This window comes from Hemitrygon akajei, chromosome 11 (assembly GCF_048418815.1).
Source record: "Hemitrygon akajei chromosome 11, sHemAka1.3, whole genome shotgun sequence".
In the NCBI taxonomy this organism is placed as follows: domain Eukaryota; kingdom Metazoa; phylum Chordata; class Chondrichthyes; order Myliobatiformes; family Dasyatidae; genus Hemitrygon; species Hemitrygon akajei.
In genome coordinates, this window is record NC_133134.1 from 129,002,699 (window position 1) to 129,026,159 (window position 23,461).

The following is a 23,461-nucleotide window of genomic DNA, read 5'->3' on the forward strand; positions in this document are numbered from 1 at the left end:
CCAGAAATAACACTATTTCTGCAGTCCAGAATTCTCATGATATACCAAATAGAGAAACAACAGATTGCTTTTCAACAACAACACGTTTTGAGCAAAGTCTAAGAGAATGGTGATTAGCAAGAGATGAGGTGATTACGTGATCATTGTAATCAAGTAGGAGGAACTGAGGAGAAAATGGATATAATAAGTAATTAAAGTCTGTAAACTCTAAGCTGCCTCCCCCCTTGCTACCAAGACCACCCCCCAGCGCACCCTTTGTCTTTTCACTCCCTTATAAACTCCTACTGCCCCCACTGGACTAGATTTTTAAGAGTCATTCAGGAGAGCTTGCTCTCAAGGTTATCTCAATACCTCAATAATTGGTAGAAGGAAGACCAATGGGTGATTTACTTGGTTTTTATTTCAATTGAATTAATTCCTAGTCCTAGTTCCTCGTCTTTAATTGACATCTTCATTAATAGAACTCTTATTGTGATGGGAATGTAAACTGGCATTTTTACTTTTTGTGTAATCACAGGTTAACAAGTTTGTCTAAAATTGGTATGGGTTTTACTTTCAATAGGACATGCTTTGTACTTGCTGATTTATGCATGTTTGCATACAAAATGTCATATTTTTGAGTTCATTCTTTTAAATAGGATCCAGAAATGTTAACCTTCGAACTTTGCATTATTTCAGGTTATTTGTGAAAATTACACAGGTATGTTTATTGCATAGTCTCATTGAAAATTGCATTGCAAGTTCATGTAATTGTTCTGTGCTGTGGTGTACAGTACTGTTTGTATGAATTGTAACATCAAGACAAGATACATTTTAACTTCTATTAAGATGTGTAAAAGTTTCTTTCCTTAGTGAATTCTGTGCTCCTTCTGGTTCTGTCTAAACAAAATGATTTTCTTTAACTAGATTCTTACACATTTGACCAGATCTAACTGTTGAAAATAACTATTCTTGGACCTGTTATATGCACTTGATTGTGGTGAGTAAACAAATTATCAGTCAACAAATACCAAATTCTTTCAGACTTTTATGAGACGAATTTCCAACTGTCATGACTTTGCAAGTACTTATTCAGGATGGCTAACCTCTGTGCTGCCTTTCCACTAAGATTGTGAAAGGTGTGACTTTTTGTTCCAGTGTTAACATAAAACTAAGATAACTTTCACTTTTAGTCACAATGCATGCCCCGTGTTGATTTAAATCTTTATTGTAACCTATTTTGATAGACCATGTAAAAGCAATGTTTATTTATGTATCTGTTGAAGATTTCAAGGCATGGTTGTCCAAATATATTCTAAGTAATGTTTAACTTAATCAATGAAAAGACTGTGTTTTAGAACAACTGTTTATTCCTAAAGTTCTGGATCTAAATGAACATCACAAATAAAATCTTCAGAAAGCCAGAAGTTGTATTTTTATCAGTTTTCACATCTTCTGTGTTGTAAACCAGCTTTTCAAGCAATGGATCATATTTGAAGTGTGGTCATTATATGCAAGTGAAAGTGGTAGGCATTTATACCCAAATGGAAGAATAAATAACTGCTGTATTTGGAATGTGGGATTTGGAATTCAGAACTAGCCAATAGGTCCTTGGTTTAAAATGCCAACTGAAGGGCTGCACCCCTTAAATTCTCTTAAAGCATCCATGTAGATTTAATGTTTTAATCCATGGTTATTCTAACATCTGTAGCTTTGACTCATGAGACAAACATGCTAAATTTGGGTTGGAAGTTTAATTAACAATTCATTTAGTCTTTTGGGTTTGCTCACAAAGATCTGACTGAAGAACTTGCTCACTCTTGAAAGGAGAATTGCAGTGTGAAGCCTGTGAAGCTAACAAAAGGAACAAAGGGCATCAAGGAATTTATTAAATTCAGATTTTGATATGTTAACAGTTCATCCCAAAAGTACTGAGCTTGGATGAATATCCAAAATTACCTTAGCAATTGTCTTAAAACATTAATATTGATTGTATTACACTAGGCATGATCAGGACAACAGCAAGCAAAGTATAAAGCAAAGCAACTTGCCGGCGTGCCTCCATTTAATATTTTACTTAGAACAAATTAAGATGAAATTAGAAATACTTATCCAAATCACCATAACACATAGTCAATGATTCTGTGTCCTTAAAAATGGGACATCTAATCAAAAACTACATCTCTGCAAAAGTATCAGTATAATAAAGAAGACTAGATGTGTTGTACAAAATAGTGGTATATGAATGCAGTGACCATGAATAATTTTTCAAGCTAAGTTTCTGATCTTCCTTCATACAATAATTTGGGCAGTGGTTCATAAGGTAAGCTCAAAAATTTCTGAATAAAGAAAGATAAATACAAAACAATAGCCTTCTAATGTCATAACCATTTGGAATCACAGTAGATTAAGTTGCTTGTTATCTTCAAATGTAAATATGCCATCTGATCTTAGATAAACATTTGTATCTTAAGGCCTTCCATTTTCTCTTCCACTCTTTTTTAAAGAAAGCTAGCTTTGTAAAATAATATAAAGTTTGTTCCAGTTGTTACTCAGTTCCCTGAAACTATTAATTTATTTACTTGGATGTTTACAGACATTACCCTTGTTGGCATAAATGTGGTACAAATTTGATGCAGACACAATAATGCCATGCTTTGTATTCAACAATAAAATAGTAATTTTGTTTACTGATGTATTGCATGGGGAATATAAATAAGTAAATGGTTCGTTTTAAGCTAAAGTGATTTGTGCATTGCTAATTTTCATCAGCTATATCTGAAGATTCAACAGCACTAACACTTTGCTTTGACCCAGAGTAATTTGAGATGAATATGGATGCAGAATCCATCACTGGGCCTGAATGTCAGGTTGTAGACCTCATTGCAGATATGAGCCTTGGAAGATATTGTACAAATGGCTCTGGTATTTTCAGTCTGGACAAAATGAAATCTAGCCTTTCATTTGTCAAAAGAAAGCTGGATTGGTAAATAATTTTGGCTTTGGACTTTTGGGTTGAAATATTTTTTAAACAAAAGGATGTATATGTGATCATCAATGTTCAGAAGTGATATTTTTAAGTTAATTATATCCAGAGAAAAGTTATTACCATCACCTTATAAACATCAATTCAACATCATAAGATGTTTATATTTCTTACTATTATCTAAAGGAGACAAAAAACAATGGTTGTCAAATTTGGAGGTTTATAGTATTTTTAGTCTGCTTTTGTTTTTAGGAAGGTAAATAGATCATCTGAACCAACTCAACAGGTTTGCCTTATAGGTAAAATTTAGGCATATAGTTGAGGGGAAAAAAGACATTGGATCACTGATTGAAGTCTCATTTGAAGAATTGGGTATTGGTGGTTCTGTTTTAAAAGCAAATGAAAATATAATTTGGAGGCAAATTAACATTGGAATCATCAATAATCTACAATTCATTTATTTTATGTATAAAGTACTTTCTTGAGATAAGACAAAATGCTGGTAATTTAATAGCAGGGCAAGCAGCATCTGTGGAGAGCAAAGCAGATTTGGACTTTTCTGGTTTCATTATCTTATCAATCAGATTTTTGTTGTAATTGATTATGTTTAGATTCCAACTACAATAATATTCATATTTGAAAAATTGCAATTATATAATTGTTGCATCACATGCACTATATGTATTCGTCTTTGTTCAAATGTGTTGTTAAAAAATTGGTTCTAGTTGAAAGTTGTGGTTTGCCAGCTCATCATCTATATGATCAGAGATGTTGACCACTTGTTTAACCATATTATGCAATTCAGAATTAGTGAAACCTTAGATTGTCTGATTTCTCAGTGCACCAGTGTCAAGCTTGCACGAATGTTGGGTTTCATGTTGAATTGAATGGTTAGGTGCTTTATTTTAAGCTTCACCTTTTCAGTTCAAAATAAATTTATTATCAAAGTACATATGTCACCATATACAACCCTGAGATGTTCTTGCAGGCATACTCAATAAATCCATAATAGAATTACAACCATAATAGAACCAATGAAACAAACATGAAGAAACCTAAACCTGCAACTCTTCTGCCACCTTTGTGAGTAAGTTATTCACCAACATTTAGCATGTCACGTGGCTCAAGTAAACTTAGCAGTGTGAAGCATCAGCATCATATTCTTGGTGTGTCACTTGCAACCTCCTGCTGTAACAAAATGGATGACTTCCCACCACTATCTCAGAAAGTAGTGCTGGAGCAGGCGGGAGGCGCAGTGATAACCCAAGTGCTGAATCAGGTTGTGTGCACATATGTGTGCTCCGGTCTGTGACTGCACGCTTAGCAGATGGAGGCGCCAGATGCCCTAGTTCGCACCTGCGCAGTGGCCTGCCCCGCCAGCAACTGGAGGGCGGGTGAGATGTAGCGCCCCTACTGGCTGCTCGATGAGCCTCGTTTTCACGCGCCTGGCAAGAATTCTCGCGAGAATACATTCAGGGTGCTTATGCAACATGGAACTATTCCTATTGTTACAGCAATACCCTCCCCATGTTAACCACTTTTGGAAAAAGTGGGATTGCTAATAGTGGGTAATAGCCTCGAAGTTTGGAGAAATTGCCCTGAAAGTAATACTCAACTCTGCTCTCTATTGGACAATAGTCCCCTATGCAAATGAGGCATACACGTCACTTCCGTTCTTTCTCGGTCGCCATTTTGGCCAGGGAAGGCTCTGTGAATTATTGTCGAAGAGAGAGTGAATTTTCGCCCCCCTCTTCCCCCTCGCCGGCTGCGCCGCAGAAAGTTGTTGGTCTGGAAGAATAGGTCGCTCGATCGGCTTGAGGTTTTCTCTCTCTTTTTAAAATTCCTGCAGCCGCTAGGTCCGGCAGCGTTCAGTTGTCTTTTCTCTCTCCTCCCCCCTCCCCACCTCTCTCTTTCTCTCTCTGCCTCTCAGTAAAGAGCTCCCTCTTTCAGTAGGCGCTGGAAGCACCGCCGCCCGGGCTCGATGTAAGGAGGGTGAAGCGGCGGCAGCAGGAGGAGGGAGGCCCTTTGTTTGCGGCTCGCGCTTCTTCTCACTGCTGCCGGTCCGGCCGGCCGGCTCGCTCGCGCTTAATTGAACAATTAAAACTAAATCTCAAACAAAACCACAAAGGTGAGATCGTTTATCTTTTCTTCTAGCAAGTTTGATATAAAACCGAGATTTTCGTGAACACAAAATAGTCCAAGAGGAGAAATGGGGAAAACCCAAACCGATTTTAAAATGTGGTTTAAAAAAAAGCTGGAACGATGTGTACGATGCATACAAGTAGTTCTCCTTTATCTTTAGCACTTTATTTGAGGACAAAGATGAATCGACCTGAGGTAGAGATCTAGCTGCAGCGATTGCTTTATCCTATTTTGTATGCTGCCTTTTCGCACGATTAAAAAATGCATTAATGCCCGGATTTAATTTTCCAAATGCACAATTTGTTAGCAAACATCATTTGTACTGATCAATCATTTATAATTGTCAATCATTTGTGTTTACTGTTGTTCTAAGTTAGGTGGGGATTCGGAGATTAGTATAATTTACTATGTATCGATTTAATGTATATATGATAGGTCAAGTCACCCAATCGATGTTAGTCTTACCATTCTTAATCGTGGATTGCAATATTACCTAAAAACTGGAATTATAAGGTATTTTAATCTTTTAAAGGTGGCTGCTGTGTTTCGAGTTTTTTTAATCTACGGATAAATTAGTTCAGTTAATTTAGAGCTCTCTCAAAATCAGCGTTATTCCTGGCGTTCAAAATATAAAATAGTAATTGTTACCTCTTACTCTCTGAGCATCAGTCGTGAATCTGATCGAACATTTGTTTACACGTTTGCTCAATACCTTTTCTAGTGCTCTATGGTCTTTAGACAGCATGTTCAACCAATCCAGACAGAAAGGAACGCCCTAGACAGAAGACGGGGTGGATGGAAACTGTGATTTAATTTATTTGTTAATTTACATATAAGTATTCACGTGAGTTCACCTCGGTGACAGTTCTGCATATTTTATGATGCTGATAATATTAGGGATGGGATAAATTGCAGATGATAATGTTAAAATGTGCACCTCTGGACTGGTTGCCGGCTGTGACGTTGCTGTAAAATGGCGCGAGTACTGATCCACTGCAGACCTGAATAGATTTAGGGATCCTCAGTTCTGTAATTGCTTAAGTAGGAAATGTTTAGCACGTGTTCTTTGGAGAAATCATATCGTGATCCAGCCGGTTATCAGGTCTAGTATGATGCAGAATTCAGGCTTGGTGTTGAGGGAAAGACATTTAAAACTCTTGTGCATCAAATAAAATAGTTCATTTTTCTACTGGTTCTTGGAGTTGTTTTCAAATCCATTTCAATTATACTGTATTTTTATGTAATCTGATGGTATAACAATATTTCCATTCTTGCGTGCACAGCTGCCTCCACCCTTATTGTTATGCAGCCATGCAGAAAATGAAAATCAATACTCGGTGCAGCAGGAGGCGCTCTTCAGAAGCTGGTTTTGAGGCTCCAGATGCAGGATAAGGAGTTATTAGTGGAAAAAAAATGATTGAGAGGAAAGGGTTGACGCTCCCAATACAGCGCCACCTGTAGCTTAAATGGCGAAAATAGTGACTGAATACTTAGGGTTACAAATAAAGCACACTCTTGACTTGTGGATTGCAACAAATAGAGTTAATTCAATAAAACCCTCCCCAGATATGCTTTCACTGTTCCAGTTTCGGGGATTCGTAGTGATTTACTTATGACCAAGTACCATATTGAATACATCCTTAAAATTGACACCTTGTTTTTAACTGGATCCATTTGATGACAGTCAGTGCAAGGCAAATATGCATTAGTGAAAAATGATACAAGTAATTCATTTTTATATTCCAGAGTAACAACTTACTTGAACTCAGTCAAGCTAAGTTAAGGATATTTTGAGTTGGAAGTTTCAAAAGATGTAAAATGTAGTGATGTGAGACATTGGCAGTAATCAAGTGTTCTGCCCCTGTATATAGGCACAGTTAACCTTCGGATGTATAGGAACAAAAAAAAATTACTTTGATAATCCTCTGTGTTACTCAAATACAACTGATCTTCTAATCTATTTGTCAGAGGATCAACTAAGTTTGGTTATCTCAATTTTGAATCATTTGTCAACATTTTGTCATAAACTAATTTTGTTGACTATAAAGATGTTGCATTGTTTAAAATATAGCATAAAGTAGATGTAATCTAATAAATTGTGCAGAACACCATGTCTTAAATTGTATTGTATTTGATATGGTTATAGGGAGAAGTTGATACATTACAGTTGTCCCATCAATATTTAGAAACAGTAATGCCTCCACCCCTCAACCAATGAAGTAATGGGAAAAGTTCCATTAATGCCTAAGAAAAGCTGATTGTGGCTGTACATTGGCCATCAAAATTATATGCTACTTGTCTATATGTATACTTCAGTTGTGCATTTGCCCAACCAAAAACCATTGAACTACTAGCAGCCCCAGGGAATTGTGAGGAGCCTGGTTATTTTGTTGCTATGTGGCAATTTGTGATGGTAGAACACATTTTCAAAAAGTACAAACACGAGGAAATCTGCAGATGCTGGAAATTCAAACAACAACAACACACACAAAATGCTGGTAGAACACAGCGGGCTAGGCAGCATCTATAGGGAGAAGCGATGTCGAAGTTTCGGGCTGAGACGTCGACATCGCTTCTCCCTGTAGATGCTGCCTAGCCTGCTGTGATCTACCAGCATTTTGTGTGCGTTGTTGTTCAAAAAGTGCAATCCATTCTAAGCATGGGAGATACTGCAGTTGTTGCAAATCCCTAGCAATACACACAAAATACAGGAGAAACTCAGAAGGTCATGCAGCATCTATTTAAATGAATAAACTGTTAAACTTTTGGGCTGAGACCCTTCAGGATTGGGACGGAAGAGGGGAGATGCCAGAATAAGAAGGTAGGGGAGGAAACAACAAGCTGTGAGGTGATGGGTGAAAAGGTTAAGGGCTGAAGAAGAAGGAATCTGAGAGAGGAGAGCGAATCATGAGAGGAAGGGTAGATACAGGAGCACCAGGGGGATATGATAGGCAGGTGAGCAGAAATGGTATGAGGCCAGAGTAGGGAATTGAAGAACCAGGAAGGGAGAGGGGGGAAAATATCTGAAGTTGGAGAAATCGATGTTCATGCCATGAGGTTGGAGGCTACCTAGGTGGAATAGGAGATGTTGCTCCTCCAGCCTGAAAGTGGGCTCATTGTGGCAGAAGAAGAGCTCATAGACCAACAAGTCGGAACTCATAGGGATTAAAATGGTTGGCCATCAGGAAAAGCTGCTTTTTGTGGATGGAGCAGAGGTTGTGTTGCTTATAATTTACTGCTAAACATTTTTCTGGATACTTCTCCCATATTACTTCCTCCTTTATCTTTATTTGTATTCCACAACATTCTTTATTTTATCTTGATTTGCGAAACTGCAGGAATTTATAGTGGTTCAGAGCTTTTTAATGACAACTGACTGAAGCGATAGGATGAAAGAAGTTTGTGCTTAATAATTGGCATTAATTGGAGGTTGGCAAAGAAGTGATGTGATTGACTCTTGAGATTTTCATTCATTAGATGTGGATATGGCAATGAAATTTCATCCTGACTAAAATTGTTGGTATTGCAAGGGTTGCACAACTGAATGTAATGGACTTTTTTATGATTCCAGCTCTTTTAAATTCCAAAATTAAACTCATTTATCATGTGAGTACTAAATTTCTAACCATTATCTTTGGCTCAGATAAAGACTTAGATTAAGTTTCCCTTGTGTACAATGTTCTCTTGGAGTATAGTGGTAATCCTTATGGAAATGATATCCCTTAAAATGAAATCTTGTTTTTTTTTGCTCTTACAAGAGGGAAAAGTTGAAATAATATTTCAAGCATCAGTGAATGGAAGGTGTAGAGTTGGCTTGTGAAGATGTATACATGAGTTTTTACAGATCTGATTAGATGAATCATTGTCAATATGTCATACTGTTTAGAAGTTCATAAAAAATCTTGACTGATCCATTGATGAATTATTCCAGTTCAGCTTAGCTTATTACATTGGCAGCATTTTACATGTGAGTCCAGGCTATTAATATCTTTGAAATACATAAGACTACGTTTGTGAAAATAAGCAAAATAAAGATGAAGTCATTTATTAGTTTTCATTTTGCAAACTGCATGGGTTGTAGACTTCACCATAACATTTGGTTGAATTTAAAGTCCTCGAAGTGAAAGCTTATTTGGCATTTTCTCAGTGCAGATAGTGATTGTCACTAAATTATTGAACTTGAGGTCAATGCTTTATCTTCCTATGCAAAAACTTAGTATTTTCATTGATTTGAAAGTGAGTAGCCAAAGATTCAAGTTGGGTATTTGTGGGAAAGCTTTGCCTACACTTAGAATGTTACTATTATTCATATTCTGTGAAGGTGCTATGTACATTATTCACAGAAATGTTGAAGACTTTATTAATTTGAGCATAATCTTCATGACAAATCAGTACAAAGCATAAATCAAGAATGTAAGTGAAATGTAATAATCTAAGTAAGCCATTGCAAAGCTTTCAGTGGCGTCTTTGCTATATGCCACATGTATTTTAAAGCTGTCCTAACTGCTTTAGAAAGGAGTGGGAAGATTTTTGGTTAATTTCTTCATTCATTGCATTTACTAGTTTTGCATGTGCATATATGGGAAAGAATGAGATTGTGTTTAGCTCATGTTTCTGCTCTTGGTCTGCTAAATCCTAAAGGAAGATTGCAGAATACGGATCTTGATGAAGTTAAAAACAGCCTTTGCTCTAATACCCCTTGGTTTATTCCTGATGGGCTGATCATCTGTCATGATGCCAAAGGATTACTTCAAATGAGTCCCTATCACTTCTTTAATCGGTCCTTTTGAGGTATTGATGTGACCATTAGAAGAGACTGCATCTCATGTGTGAGGCATTGAAGGAGAAACGATGTTAGAAACTGGCAATGATAGGGGTGCGGCATGCAGATATCTGATGAAATAGCTGAAAATATGCGTTGTAAATTGGGCACTGTGGTAGCATAGCAACACTATTACAGCTGGGGGTGTTCTGGAGTTCTGAGTTCAATTCTTGTGCTATCTATAAGGAGTCTGTATGTTCTCCCTGTGGAATGCATGAGTTTTCTCCGAGTGTTCTGCTTTCCTTCCACAGTTCAAAGATGTGCCAGGTAAGTTAAGTTGGTCATTGTAAATTAATCCTGTGATCAGATAGGGGTTAATTAGGGTTGATGGGGCAGTGTAGCTAGAAGGCCTACTCCACACTCTTGATAAATAAATTTAAAATATTTTAATGTTCCCTAATTTAAAGAAAACCTAAATTACCTGGAGAAGGAGGGCACTGCTGTAGTGTGAAATGGACAGGTGATTCAAAACCTTGGCATTGTTGCCTTTTATTATTTTATATGCCTTGAGCTTAAGTACACTGTTTTGAGGTACAGTTCTGCTTTTGTAAATTGAGTATGCCACATTAGTTGCAAATCGGGATACCTAGTGCTGTGGAGCAGGAATTAAAGTGAATCATTGATTCATTTTATGCACACGTTGCCACTGCAGTGAAAGAATTTATACTTGAGAGCTCACATTATGACTGCCTTCATAGAACAGTCTCAGAAAACATACAATACTAAAGAAAAATGTTCTGATTCATTGTTGCTGTCCTGTGTAATTCCACCTTTTGGCACTAGGGTTTTTCCTTTGTGTCTATCCTTCATAATGATATACATCTTAAATAAGTATCCCTTGCCTTATGTTTAAAAAAACAAGATCCCAAGTTATCTGACCTTCCCTCATTAAGTATTTGAAAAGTTTCTTCTGCACTCTTGTGTGCAGTCATCTTTTTCTTGTAATCTGATAACTTTATATGGTACCCAAAGCTTTAGTTCTACAAGAGTTATATTTCTAGCTTCTGTATTTAACACTTCAGCTATTAAAGAAAATGAAGCATTTTTGATCAGTTCATTAACCAACCTGTCCTGTTACTTCTATAAATCTGTAGATCTTAGCTCCAGGATTCCAACACACCATTTTGTTTCCTCTTGTGTCTTTTCTTGTGCCCTTTCAAAGTGCACTATCTTGCAGTTCTCCAGATTACATCCCATATGCCACTTTTCTGCTCAGTTGATCAGACCACCACTAGCTTGGAGTCTAAAATGAGCCTCCTTGCTTTAATATCTATCCATACTGCCTATATTTTATATGTAAATTATTGTATGTTATGAAAAGAACCACAAACACTCCTGTTAATACCTTTTCCGTCACAAAACATCAACTACTTTTAAATTTTCAAGTTAAAATGTACTCTATAGATTTAGATGTGGCAAATTTTAAGTTTAATCATGGATTTAACTATAAGCCCTTAATTTTTAGTTATAAATTATCAACCAATCAATTATTTCTCAAACTCCCAACTTGTAGAAACCTTTCTATATGCACGAGCTCCCGTAATGTTACTAAATTCAGAAGTCTGGTGTACAGACTTAGATTTGTGATTATGATCAGCAGAACTAGCTTCCTCTCTCAATTTATAGTAATTTTTTTCAGACTTTGGGGTTTTTGGTGCCATTCATTACAATACGGAGATCTAAAGGTAGATGAGTCATCTGGGTTATGTGTGCTACACGCCAAGGTTCTGAAAGAGGTAACCGAAGAGCTTGTGGAGACGTTAATGGCCTTTCTAAAAAAAAACTAGATTCTGGAATGGGTCTGGAAGATTGCACTCCACTCTAAAAAGGGAGGCAAAGAAAAAAAGAAATTGCAGGCCAATTAGCCTGTCTTCAGTGGTTGATAAGACAATAGAGTCCATTATTAAGGATGAAGTTTTGCGGTACTTGGAGGCACACGATAGGCCAAAGTCGGCATGATTTTTTAAGGGGTGTTCTTTCCTGACTTATCTGTTAGGATTCTTTTGAGGAAATAACAGGCAAGATAGACAAAGGAGAATCGATGGATGATGCTTGCTTGGATTTTCCGAAGACCTTTGACAAGGTGTCACACATGAGGCTGCTTAATAAGGTAAGAGCCCATTGTATTCCAAGAAAGATACAATCATGGGCAGCAGATAATGTGGTAAATTGGATCAACGAGTTTGCTGATGACATTAAGATTGGAGGTGTTGTGGGCAAGTAGGAAGGCTTTCAAAGCTTGCAGAGGGATCTGGACCAACTGGAAAAATGGGCCAGAAAATGGCAGATGGAATTTAATGCAGACAAGTGTGAGCTGTTGCATTTTGGAAGGACAAATCAAGGTAGGACATACACAATAAATGGTAGGGCACCGAGGAGTGCGGAGGAACAAAGGGATCTGGGAGTTCAGGTACATAATTCGCTGAAAGTGGCGTTATGGGTAGACGGTTGTAAAGAAGGCTTTTAGCATCCTGGTATTCATAAATCAAAGTATTGAGTATAGGAGTTGGGATGTTGTGGTGAGGTTTTATAAGACATTGGTGAGGCCAAATTTAAAGTATTGTGTGCAGTTCTGGTCACCTAACTATAGGGAGGATATCAGTAAGATTGAAAGAGTGCAGACAAGATTTACTAGGATGTTGCCGGGTCTTCAGGAGTTGATTTACAGGGAAAGATTGAACAGGTTAGGACTTTATTCCTTGGGGCGTAGAAGAATGAGGGGGGGATTTGATAGAGGTTTACAAAATTGAAGGGTACAGACAGAATAAATGCGAGTAGACTCTTTCCACTTAGATTAGGAGAGATAAATACGAGAGGACATGGCCTTAGGGTGAAAGGGGAAAGGTTTGGGTGAACGTCTTCACTCAGAGAGTGGTGGGAGTGTGGAACGAGCTGCCATCTGACATAAATGTGGGCTCACTCGTAAGTTTTAAGAATAAATTGGATAGATACATGGATGGGAGAGGTCTGGAGGGTTATGGATTGGGTGCAGGTCAATGGGACTAGCAGAATAAAGTTTCAGCACATACTAGAAGGGCCGAATGGCCTGCTTTCTGTGCTGTAGTGTTATATGGTTCTAAGAGTGTTTGACTGGCAGGAAACAAAGATTGGGAACAAAGGGAGTCTTTACTGATTGGCTACTGCTGTGGCCAGTGGTGTTCCACAGTGGCTACTTATTTTCTCATTACATCGGTGATTTGGAGGATGGAATTTATGGCTTTGTGGCCAAATTTGCAGGTGATACAAAATTAGGTGAGGGGCAGTTACTGTTGAGGATGCAGGAAGTCTGCAGAAGGACTGACAGGAGAATGGGGACTGCAGGTTTCCATAAAGGTTAATTTGCAAGTTGAGTCGGTGGTACAGAAGGCAAATGCAATGTTTTAACATTCATTTTGAGAGGACTGGAATATAAAAGCAAGGATGCAGTGCCAAGGCTTTATAAGGTATTTGTCAGTTAAAGTATTGTGAACGGTTTTGGGCCCTTATCTAAGAAAGCATATGCTGGTAGTGGAGAAGTTCATGAGAATGACTCTTGAGAATGAAAGGGTTTATATAATAGCGTTTGATGGTTCTGGGCCTGTACTCGCTAGTGTTTAGGAGGAGGAGGAGGTGATCTCATTGAAACCTATTGAATATTGAAAGGCCTAGATAGAGTAGATGTTTCCAATTTTGTGAACAGCTTCAGAATTAAAGGGTAACCCTTTAAAATAGAGATGAGGATTAATTTATTTAGCCATAGGGTGGTGAATTTGTGGAATTCATTGCCGCTGACGTCTGTGGAGGCCAAGTAATTGGGAATATTTAAAGTGGAAGTTCATATGTTCCTGATTAGTAAGGTCATCAAAGGTTATGTGGAGAATGGCATTGCGGTAGAAAATAAATCAGCCATTGTTGAATGGCAGAGAAGACTTGATGGGTCAAATGAGATTTTTGTCACCATATTGAGCGATTTCTCTGTATTTTCTAATTTATGGACATCCATTTAAATGGAATCTATTCATTACCCAGGACTGGCTGTGTATTAAAATCTGTGTCCTAGATTTTCATTCATTTGTATAGGTTGCAAGAAAACTAGTATGAATTTTTTCTCCTTGAGGCAGAGAGCGAAAAAATATTTGTGTGTGTGTGTATTTTTTTTTCATTTGAGCTTGTCCCTATTCTAATCACTTTTTGGCAAGTGAGGTTCTGCTTTGAAGTTGATTTTTTTAAACTGCTAACTGACACAAGAATTCTGAAAGAAGGGAAGTGGATCTGTATCTTAAATTATTCAGGTAACATACAAAACAGGAAATTGTACTGCAGGAATTTTGATTAATTTCTGAGATCATTCCTGGGTTACAAGCATCTGCCCTGTGGATAACAATACATGTGAATGAATGTACATAATGTAAAATTAATTTCAAAAAATTCTTCTGTATTTGCATTCATTCCTAAGAATGCAGAATCAGCTCATCTCTTTTAGTTATGTCCATTTTGAGTTTTTCATTATAATACTGTGGCGGTGTGGTTACCATATTGAGTATTTTGTAACTTAGTCTGTCATTAGGCAGGACCACACCTAGAATGTAGACTGGTGGTGCACAGCTTTTGCAGGAGAGACCACCTTGACAATAAAAATTGCATCTGAAACTTGGATGATGTTTCAATTTAACCATACATAGCCAGAAACTGATAAAGTTATATATATATATATTTAGTTAACAGAATTTTTATTCATTAACAGATTAGTTTTTGGCCAAATGGCTACTGAACAGACCAATAATGGTTTCATGTTGTTAAAAGAAAAATACTGCTAATTACAACATATTTTGTGTAGTTTCTTAAAATCAGTTTTGATCTTCATCAGCTATAAGACTTCATGGCCAAGAAATCTAATCACAAAGAATTAGCATACTGCAGGTTAAAATTACATAAGGTGTTGATCAATTTTGCTTGTTTTTCTGTGTTACTGCCAGGTATTAATAAGGTAGGAACATTTCAGTGCAATTGTTTCGTACATTTTAATGTTATTTTTGGTGTTCAGCTGAAGCACATATAATATCTAGACTCAAAATGAATGCTATACAAAAGTAAAACACATCTCCTAATCTCACAGGCAGATCATATCAAGACTGCCAAACAAGCCTGAGTAAATGCCTGAAAAAATGTATAGAAACAAGTTGTTAATGTTTACCACAGGAGAAATTCATATTTTAAAAAAACTGGGTAAAGACTAATAACATAAAAACTGGTGAGGACTATAGCATGTAATTTCCAAGGAGGTGTCAAAAGGCATAAGGCCTCTTTGAATTCTTGCATTTTTGAAAACACAATGTTCATTATAGGGATATGTGCATTAGTCACATTTATTAAAAAAATATATTTCCCAAGTTTTATTTGAGTTTATAATGCATTAGTGAGCAATAATGCGTTACATGCGTTGTGTCGTGATAAAGGCAGTATATTAGTATGACCCTAAATTCGTCTTGCATGGTTATTCCCTGTCACATGTGCTCTTTGCACTAGAACTGCATTCAGTGAACTGTTTAAAAGTACTGTGGAGTTCCTGTGTGCCCTCCCCACTCACCCATTGCCTGAGAGGATTATGCCGTTCTTCTTTCTTAGCATGCACTAATTCCAATCTGAAAGAATTCTGGTTATATTGTGTTATGAGTTCTAAGGGCTAATTCTTGAAATTGGCTGTGTGGAAAGGTATCACATGGGATATTCAACTTGGACATTTATTTTCTTTTGCTTGTGGAAGTTACTCGGAGGTGCTTTGGGACTGGTGGTTTAACATTTTTTAGGGCTTTTGGCTGCATTTAAAAGGGTTAATGGCTGAAGAAAAAATGCATTAATTTCTATCCACATTTCAGCAATAATTTTAATGTGCATTAATTTATCTCCTAATCATGCCCTCAACTTTTTTTGAACAATGGAATCTGGAATATCTGGTCATAAACCATATCAAAATGAAGCTGAACTTCATTTTGTAACTTTCTTTTTATGCAGTATTATACATCCTAACCTGCATATCCATATTAGTTTTACAAGTTGATAGATCTGTGCTTGATTCAGCAAACTTAAAAATGGGTTGACAAGGTTAGCAGATACTAAGTGTGCAGTGGCCTGTTGCTAGAGCTTGTAAAATCACAGGAGACCATCCAGTCCATTGACTCTGTGCTGAGTTGAATGATCTACTTCTTCCCATTCGTTTGCTCTTTTCCAATATTCACTGTACATCATGTTCTCTACAGTGCCATTTCAATTCCTGTTTGAAAGTCTTTATGAGATTTTACTACAAATCTATTTTGTGTTCTATTAGGCAAAACTGCATATCTCAGATCCTTTGCAATGAATTTAAGCCTTTTTTGTTGAAATAATCACTTAAGGGACAGTTTTCTTTCATAAGATTTAGTCAGTCATGATTTTGTTCGCCTCTGGTTAATTTTTTTAAGTTAATACTGCTTAAACAATTTTCCTAGCACTTCCAACATCTCTATAAATGTTGCGTTTGCTGGCAAGATGTTCTGTGCCTCTGTATGTGATTGTTAGAAACTTAAATGTACAATTGCATTTTGTTACTATGGTCATTTAAAATTCAATATTCATATAGAAACCAGCTGAGCTGATGAATGGAACTTGGTCAATCTGGTGCTTTTGGCATTTTGAATTTGGAGAAAACTGGAAAGAAACATTATGCTGGTTGGATGAGACTGACAGGATCTTGAATTGCAGTATCGTTAATCCATTATACATATATGGCAATGTTTTGTGGGCAGCTGGCATAACTATAATTTCTACTAAATGTACTTTCTTCGGACTACGATCGTTGCAATCTGAATAACCTGTTGCTCTTGTGGTATCTTGAAAGAGTCAGCGAACTTGACTCTTGAAAATACAAGTGCGTTGGCCATTGCTGGAGTGGATTTCGTTCCTGATTGTAGCAGTGGAACCTGGATTTGAGGGCAAAAAATGAAATGATGATCAGTTGACTTAAGAGTCGAACCAGATTAAAAAACACTTAAGGGCAGAGGACAACCAGTGTTTAGCTCGTTATTCCGTGTCAGCCAGGATCCCTCACCTGAACCCATCCTGTTTCCTCACTACTACCATCAGGTGCGAGGTGCAGGAGCCTTAACGGGCCACACTCACCTCCCTGCTGACTGGCGTCGTGGCTGTGCACTCACTTTCCAGGACTCTGTGGTACAGTTCGCATTTTTCACTCTTTATTTTTTCCGCACTTTGGATGTTTAATGGTCTTTGTTGTGGGGTTTTTCATGGGTCCTATTATGTTTTTGTTTTGTGGCTGCCTGCAAAGAGATGAATCTCAAGGTTGTATATGGTATTGTATAGATACTTTGATAATAACTGTACTTTGAACTTTAATTATCGGAGATCTGATTTGTTCTCCATATCACGTACTTGATACATCTCTGTTCTTTTAGGAAAGTTGATGTGGACAGTAAAGTAGACAGAAATCTGATGGTACTTCTGATCAGTTTCTAATTCATCTCTTGCACACAGTCATGGGGAGAACCTAAAACTCCTTCCAGGCAGCAGTGGGTATTGTAAAACATATGCTAAACACTGCTGTCATGCCACCCCTTGAATATTAAAATCATTTTGAGTGTGAAAATGAAGATGTGGAAGTTTCAGTCATTGAAAGCATTATATGAAAGTCCATTATCTACACTAGGGGTCTCTGCTGATCTTGTTCATTTAGTCAATTAGAAGAACACACACTGGATATATTCTTCAGTCATAGCTATTAGGAACCAATGCACCATTTTATATTATTATAGTAGTATTGTAATGTTCTAATTTATTCTGTCTTCCATTTTTTTATATATATATATATATATATATATATATTTAACTGAGTAACAAATTTTATATATAATTTGTTACTCAGTTAAATGGTAGTCTTTTTTTTGTATATAACTAACTATTCCCATGAAACTTTGGCTAATTTGGGCAACTGCTTAATTGGGTCAGAAAATACTAGACTCGATGTATTAACTGGAATTCACTGTATATGTTTTAAGCTACAAATCTCCAAATTGCTGCCTGACGTAGTAATGCAAATTATCACATTTTCAATCATATTTTTCTGTCAGGTGGTAAAAATGCAAAATCACATATCTTCATGTTTGTATATATATATACACAAACAAGTGTGCAATTGGATTTTTTAATCTCTAAATTATATATAATAGTGCAGCTGAATCTTTGAGACGTATCTTATGTTTTAAGTGTTTATTTGTGTTTCAGTGTAATTAAGGATATCTTTAAAATTTGAAAGTGTTGTTTCATTTATGTTGTTTAAATGTTGAAGAATGAATAAAACTGCAATAGTGAAATCCTTTGTAAAGCCACTTAACATGTGCATAATTTTAATGTGAGATCAGTACACTCAGTAAGTACAACACCGTGGTGAAATTATGGTTTGTCATTTTTATGAAGATATAGTGACAGTCCTTAATTTTTTAAGAATGACTTTGACTCTACAAATGCTGCTAGACCTCCTGAATTCCTCCATCTTTTTGTATTTTTGTCGCTCATATTGAGTTGTATTCTGAGGTGAAGTTTCTTGCAGTCCATGACCACTGTTGTACTCTTTATTTTAGAAATCTATTATAGTAACATGGAGTTTTGCAATTGGTGTAGGAATTTGTGTTTCTAATTATAGACAATTTCAAGAGTTATTTTTTGCAGGGAGGAAAAGATGGTTCTTAACTTCAGAATTTAGTTTTGAACTTTACACAGTTCTGTTTGCCATTTTGAAAGCCTTTTGAGAATAACTGAAGTTTAGAATTCTCTGAATCTGGAACATGCCTGCTTTTTGGATAAAACTCTAAAGCATGCTGGAAAATTTGATTTGCCAAGAAGGTATTATTAGGGAAGGTTTACTAAGAAGAGGGTCAGTGGTGTGCTAATGTAATGTTAAAGATCAGAAAGTCAGCTGAACTTTACACAAAATGTTTGGGTAATGACCTATAATATGGTGCCTAAGTTAATCGGTAATTTGAGCCAGAGATAAGGGGAAGTTGGCGTTCTTACCAAGGTGAAAGTAAGGCTGTATTGTCGATCACAACATTGCTCTAAGATTAAGAGATAATACACTTAATGTCAAGTTAGTGGGTTGCTAATGCCAGAGTTGAAAGTAAAATCTTGTAGCAGTGCCTGAAGCGGATTACTGTATATATAGTAGGAGGAATTTTATTTCTCACGAAAGCTGGATGATGGCTGTAGAAGAATTGAAAGTTTATTTAAAAAAACAGTAAAAGCTGAAACTGGTATTGTTGAAATAGTAACACAAGTCTCTAAGTTAGAAGGGTGGAATGGAAAACTAAACTGAAGGTGTTAATTTTGCTCGTCTAGAAGTCAGATGAAGAGGAAGCTTTTCCATAACCTCACGTTAAGCTTCATTTGAATGAGGAGCCATTAACAGTAGGTCAGCATGGAAATTGGGTGGAGAATTAAGGTGACAGGAAATTTGAAACTTGGGGTCACTCTTGTTGACTTAAATGGGAGTCTTTTGCAAAGTAGTCAACCTATCTCTTGTTGCCTTGACAGAGGAGGTCACATGATGGATATTGAAATAGAAACACAGAAAACCTGTGGCACAATGCAGGCCCTTCAGCCCACAAAGTTGTGCGGAACATGTCCCTACCTTACAAATTACTAGGCTTACTTATAGCCCTCTATTTTTCTAAGCTCCATGTACCTATATTGAAATGAGTTCACTAAATTGGAAAAGTACAGGTAAATTACTTCACCTGGAAATAGTGGTTGGATCCTTGGAAGGTGGAAATGAAAGAGGATAAAGCATGCATTTTGCATCTTCTGTATTTGCTTGTGAAGGTGTTAGGTAAACACTGTATAGGTTGGTGCTGCTGAATGCCATGGAGTTGCCATCGACTCATGGTGACCCTGTAGATAGTGTAGTTGTCCATAGGGTTTTCGTAGCAAGATATGGAAGGCCTTTTTTCCACGCAGATACTGCTGCTGCCCAGGTTGGGACCTAGCCAGTTTCAAACTCAGGTCTATCCACCGCAAAAACCAGTGCTGATTCCACTAAGCCAAGTGTGTTACGCTGCTCTGGGGTTGTGAAAAAGTGGAGAGTGAAGAGATTTTCAATATTGAAAAAATATGAGACATTCTACATTTCAAAATAATCTAGATTATGTACACTATAAAAGCATTCTCATCAGTCCCTTTACCCTACTGCCTGTAGCTTATTCTGTCTCACAAGCCCATCAATTACTTTTTGAAATTTGAATTTTACTGTCATTAGCGTAGACTGGGGGAGTTTAGTGAATTGATGTAATAGTGTGTTTTTGGGCAGACATTGTTCAAGGTGAAGATTGAACCTGCTTATCTGCTGTGCTACTATCTCGCTCTTGATGGTGAGCAAGAGGACTGCAAGCAATGTCCTTATTGAACTCTAAATTGAAAAATAAAGAGCAATTTTGTTTTGTCTTTTGCATCTTGCACCAATTTCATAAAGGGGAATTGAGTGCTTTAGTGTCTCTGGGTGTCTTGGTGTGCATTTATTTCATTAGGTGTTTCATATCAACCAGTTTTTTTGCTATGGTTCCTTGCTGCACTTGCGTTTCTTTTGACACCGGCACTAATTGTGAGGAAATTATTCCTCCCAAATCTGAAGGAATGGTGTAATTCTACTTGACAGTCAGTGCCAGCCTTGGTACTGCTTGTCATGTAATTGCAGTCTTGATGGCAAACCCAAGAAGGTGTGTTGCCAGTGAGATGTTGAATTCTATTTCAATGGCAGTGTAAATTGAACTGAAATTCAAAAAGGCTCAGGAGAAAACAACTTGTGTTGGCCAAGCTGTAGGTGATACTCAAAAGTATGTTTACAATGCTGCAATCTACAATCTGAATTTTATAAAAATAAGTCAGTTGAGTAAAAGTAAAATACTTACCATGCTAGCGAATTGAGGCATAGATGAATTATTACCTTGTGACTGCAACTATCGTTGCATATTAAACGTTTATGTTTAGGTTCACAATGAAGAAAGGCATCGCAGATAATGAATGGGTGCTTACTGAAATTCAAACGTTTTTTTTAATCAGTAAGCAATTTTTAAATGTCTTGAATGTTATATCGTAAAGATTAATTTCCCAATTTATGAAGTTGCTTGGACATTTGCATCACTTTTAAGTGTGACTTCTGGTAGTGCACATCTTGTTGAAGCTTGTGTGTGTGATGTATTAGTTCTAATATAGATGGAGAAGCTTTGGCCTATTAAATATGCCAAGTCTGATTTTACAGCATTTTATTTTTATTTTGCTGAGCAATCCACTGAAGGCTCCTATGTATGGATATATTTTCCCTTATACACAAATTGTTAGCAAATCAAATTCTGGTACAGCATTTTATTCTAAATTCAACCTGCTCCTGTGAACTGCTTTAAATAAGATAGTGTTTATGACATAAACTAGTTGCATTGTTTATAATGGAATAAGTTGCATGTCGAATCATACTTCAGTTTGCACCCATGGGTCTGCCATAACATTTTCATGCTTGTTCTGTTTTTTTAAAAAAAATACAATATTTTAGTCAGGTAACAAGTCATACGTAAGTTGCAAGAGGTCTGCCTCTTTATGAATTGCACACAATAGCAATATATTAAAGTAATGCAAAGGAAGGATGGTGTAGTGCTTCAAAATATCACAGTTACTTTCATTTTGAACCCAAAGGGGTTAAATGTCAGACAGTTGTGTTGGCTTTATGAGTCATTGAATTAAGGACAGTTTAAAATGGCTAAAACACTTAGAATTTATACCGAAGTCTCAGTTACTTAGACTGCTTAATGAAAAAAGTTGCTCAGTGGCTTGATACAGTTGAGGGTGATGGGAAAAGAAAAATTGCACTGAACTAATGTCTGTTAGAGGTATTTTTTTTAGTGATTTCCTGTATAAACTACTTTAATTTATTTGAATTATATTGGTAGCTTCATTGGGTAATCGTCTTTCAACTAAAGTTGTAATAAATGCATAAGATGGAATCTTTGTTAGACACTATATGGGTCAAGAAGAATGCTTTCCCCATAATCTTGGAACAGGGTATTGTGATCATTAGATTTTGAGTGTTGCTATATATAACAGTTTGTTTAATTAACGTCTGATAATTGTACCTCACCTTCATCAAGCTCATATGCGAACTTGACTCATTATCAGGCTCTGCCAAAAGCCACTGGACTCAGCAGTGAGAAAACCACTTTTATTAACAATGAACATTTAGGGTCAGTATGATTTGGATTCAACCGAACAGGAAAAGTTAATATGTTTTGATTAACGGAACCCCGATTTGAGCAAATGTGTAAATACTGCCTATACACAATTATCCGTCTGCAAGAAATAACAGATCATACACTGCTTACAATTATAAAGAAAGTGTATTTGCTAATTTCAGCTTTATCAAACAGTTATTAAGATGGGAAAAAAGGAGTCCATTACAATTAAACCAGTCTAAATGTGCACATCGTTGGAGCCCGTATTGTCCAAAAGCTGGGTATGACCATTACTCACAACACTGAATCTCATCAGTCATTTGGACTTTTCCATCTCGCAAAGCGCTGTTGTAATCACGTCTTCCTGTTGGATCGAATCCTATGGCTGTCTCTCTCGATCTTCTCTCTGCATCTCCTGCAAATAAAACACAAACCCCACCAGTGCCCGTCACCAATCTCTCTCTGCCCAGCTCTCTCTAGAACCTTCTCCCAATTCCACCATCCTGATTTCCTGACGCAAAGTTCATAGTTGGACATCATGGCCTGTATTCTAAAAGCAGGTCACATTGCTTTTACAGGAAGCAACTAAATGAAATGCCGTACGTAATTTTACATAATTACGGAATGCTTAATTTTATTACGATTTTTGTACAGTTGAGTCATTTCCATGAATTATAAGGTCTTGCCAGGTTCAAAATTCCTCAGTTGCTTATCAGTTAGTGCAACTCTATTACAGCTCAGGTCAGAGTGTTTGGAATTCTATTCCGGTGCCATCTATAAAGAGTTTATACGCTCTCCCCTTGATCTATGTGGGTTTTCTCAGGATACGATGGTTTCCTGCCACAGTCCAAAGACGTACCAGTTAGTAGCTTAATACCAATGTAGCATGGAGAGCATTCTGACAGGCTGCATCACTGTCTGGTATGGTGGTGGTGGGCTACAGCACAGGATCGAAAGAAGCTGCAGTAAGTTGTAAATTTAGTTAGCTCCATCTTGGATACTTATCTTCGTAGTATCCAAGACATCTTTAAGGAGCAATACCTCAGAAAAGCAGCATTCATCATTAAGGACTCCCATCGCCCAGGACATACCCTCTTCTCGTTGTTACTGTCAGGAAGGAAGGACAGAAGCCTGAAGGCACACACTCACGATTCAGGAACTGTTTCTTTCCCTCTGCCATCCTAAGTGGACATTGAACCCATGAACATTAGCTCACTTTTATTATTTCTGCTTTTGCACTATTTTTAATTTAGCTATGTATTTTTTACTGTAATTGATTTACTTATTTCTTTT

The 23,461-nt window shown here is 36.9% G+C and overlaps 1 protein-coding gene across 3 annotated transcripts in view; it reads left to right on the plus strand.

The window, feature by feature from the left end:
• Nucleotides 1-4,621: 4,621 nt before the first annotated feature.
• The window catches only part of adnpb (activity-dependent neuroprotector homeobox b), a 34,776-nt gene continuing 15,936 nt past the window's right edge, over nucleotides 4,622-23,461 (plus strand). Inside the window, exons 1-2 of one of the 3 annotated variants that reach the window (XM_073061655.1) lie at nucleotides 4,622-5,093; nucleotides 11,926-12,039. The gene's annotated coding sequence lies outside the window, so the exon portion shown is untranslated. The remainder of the gene's footprint in view (nucleotides 5,094-11,925; nucleotides 12,040-23,461) is intronic. The other 2 variants (XM_073061654.1, XM_073061656.1) reach the window with 2 other exon arrangements.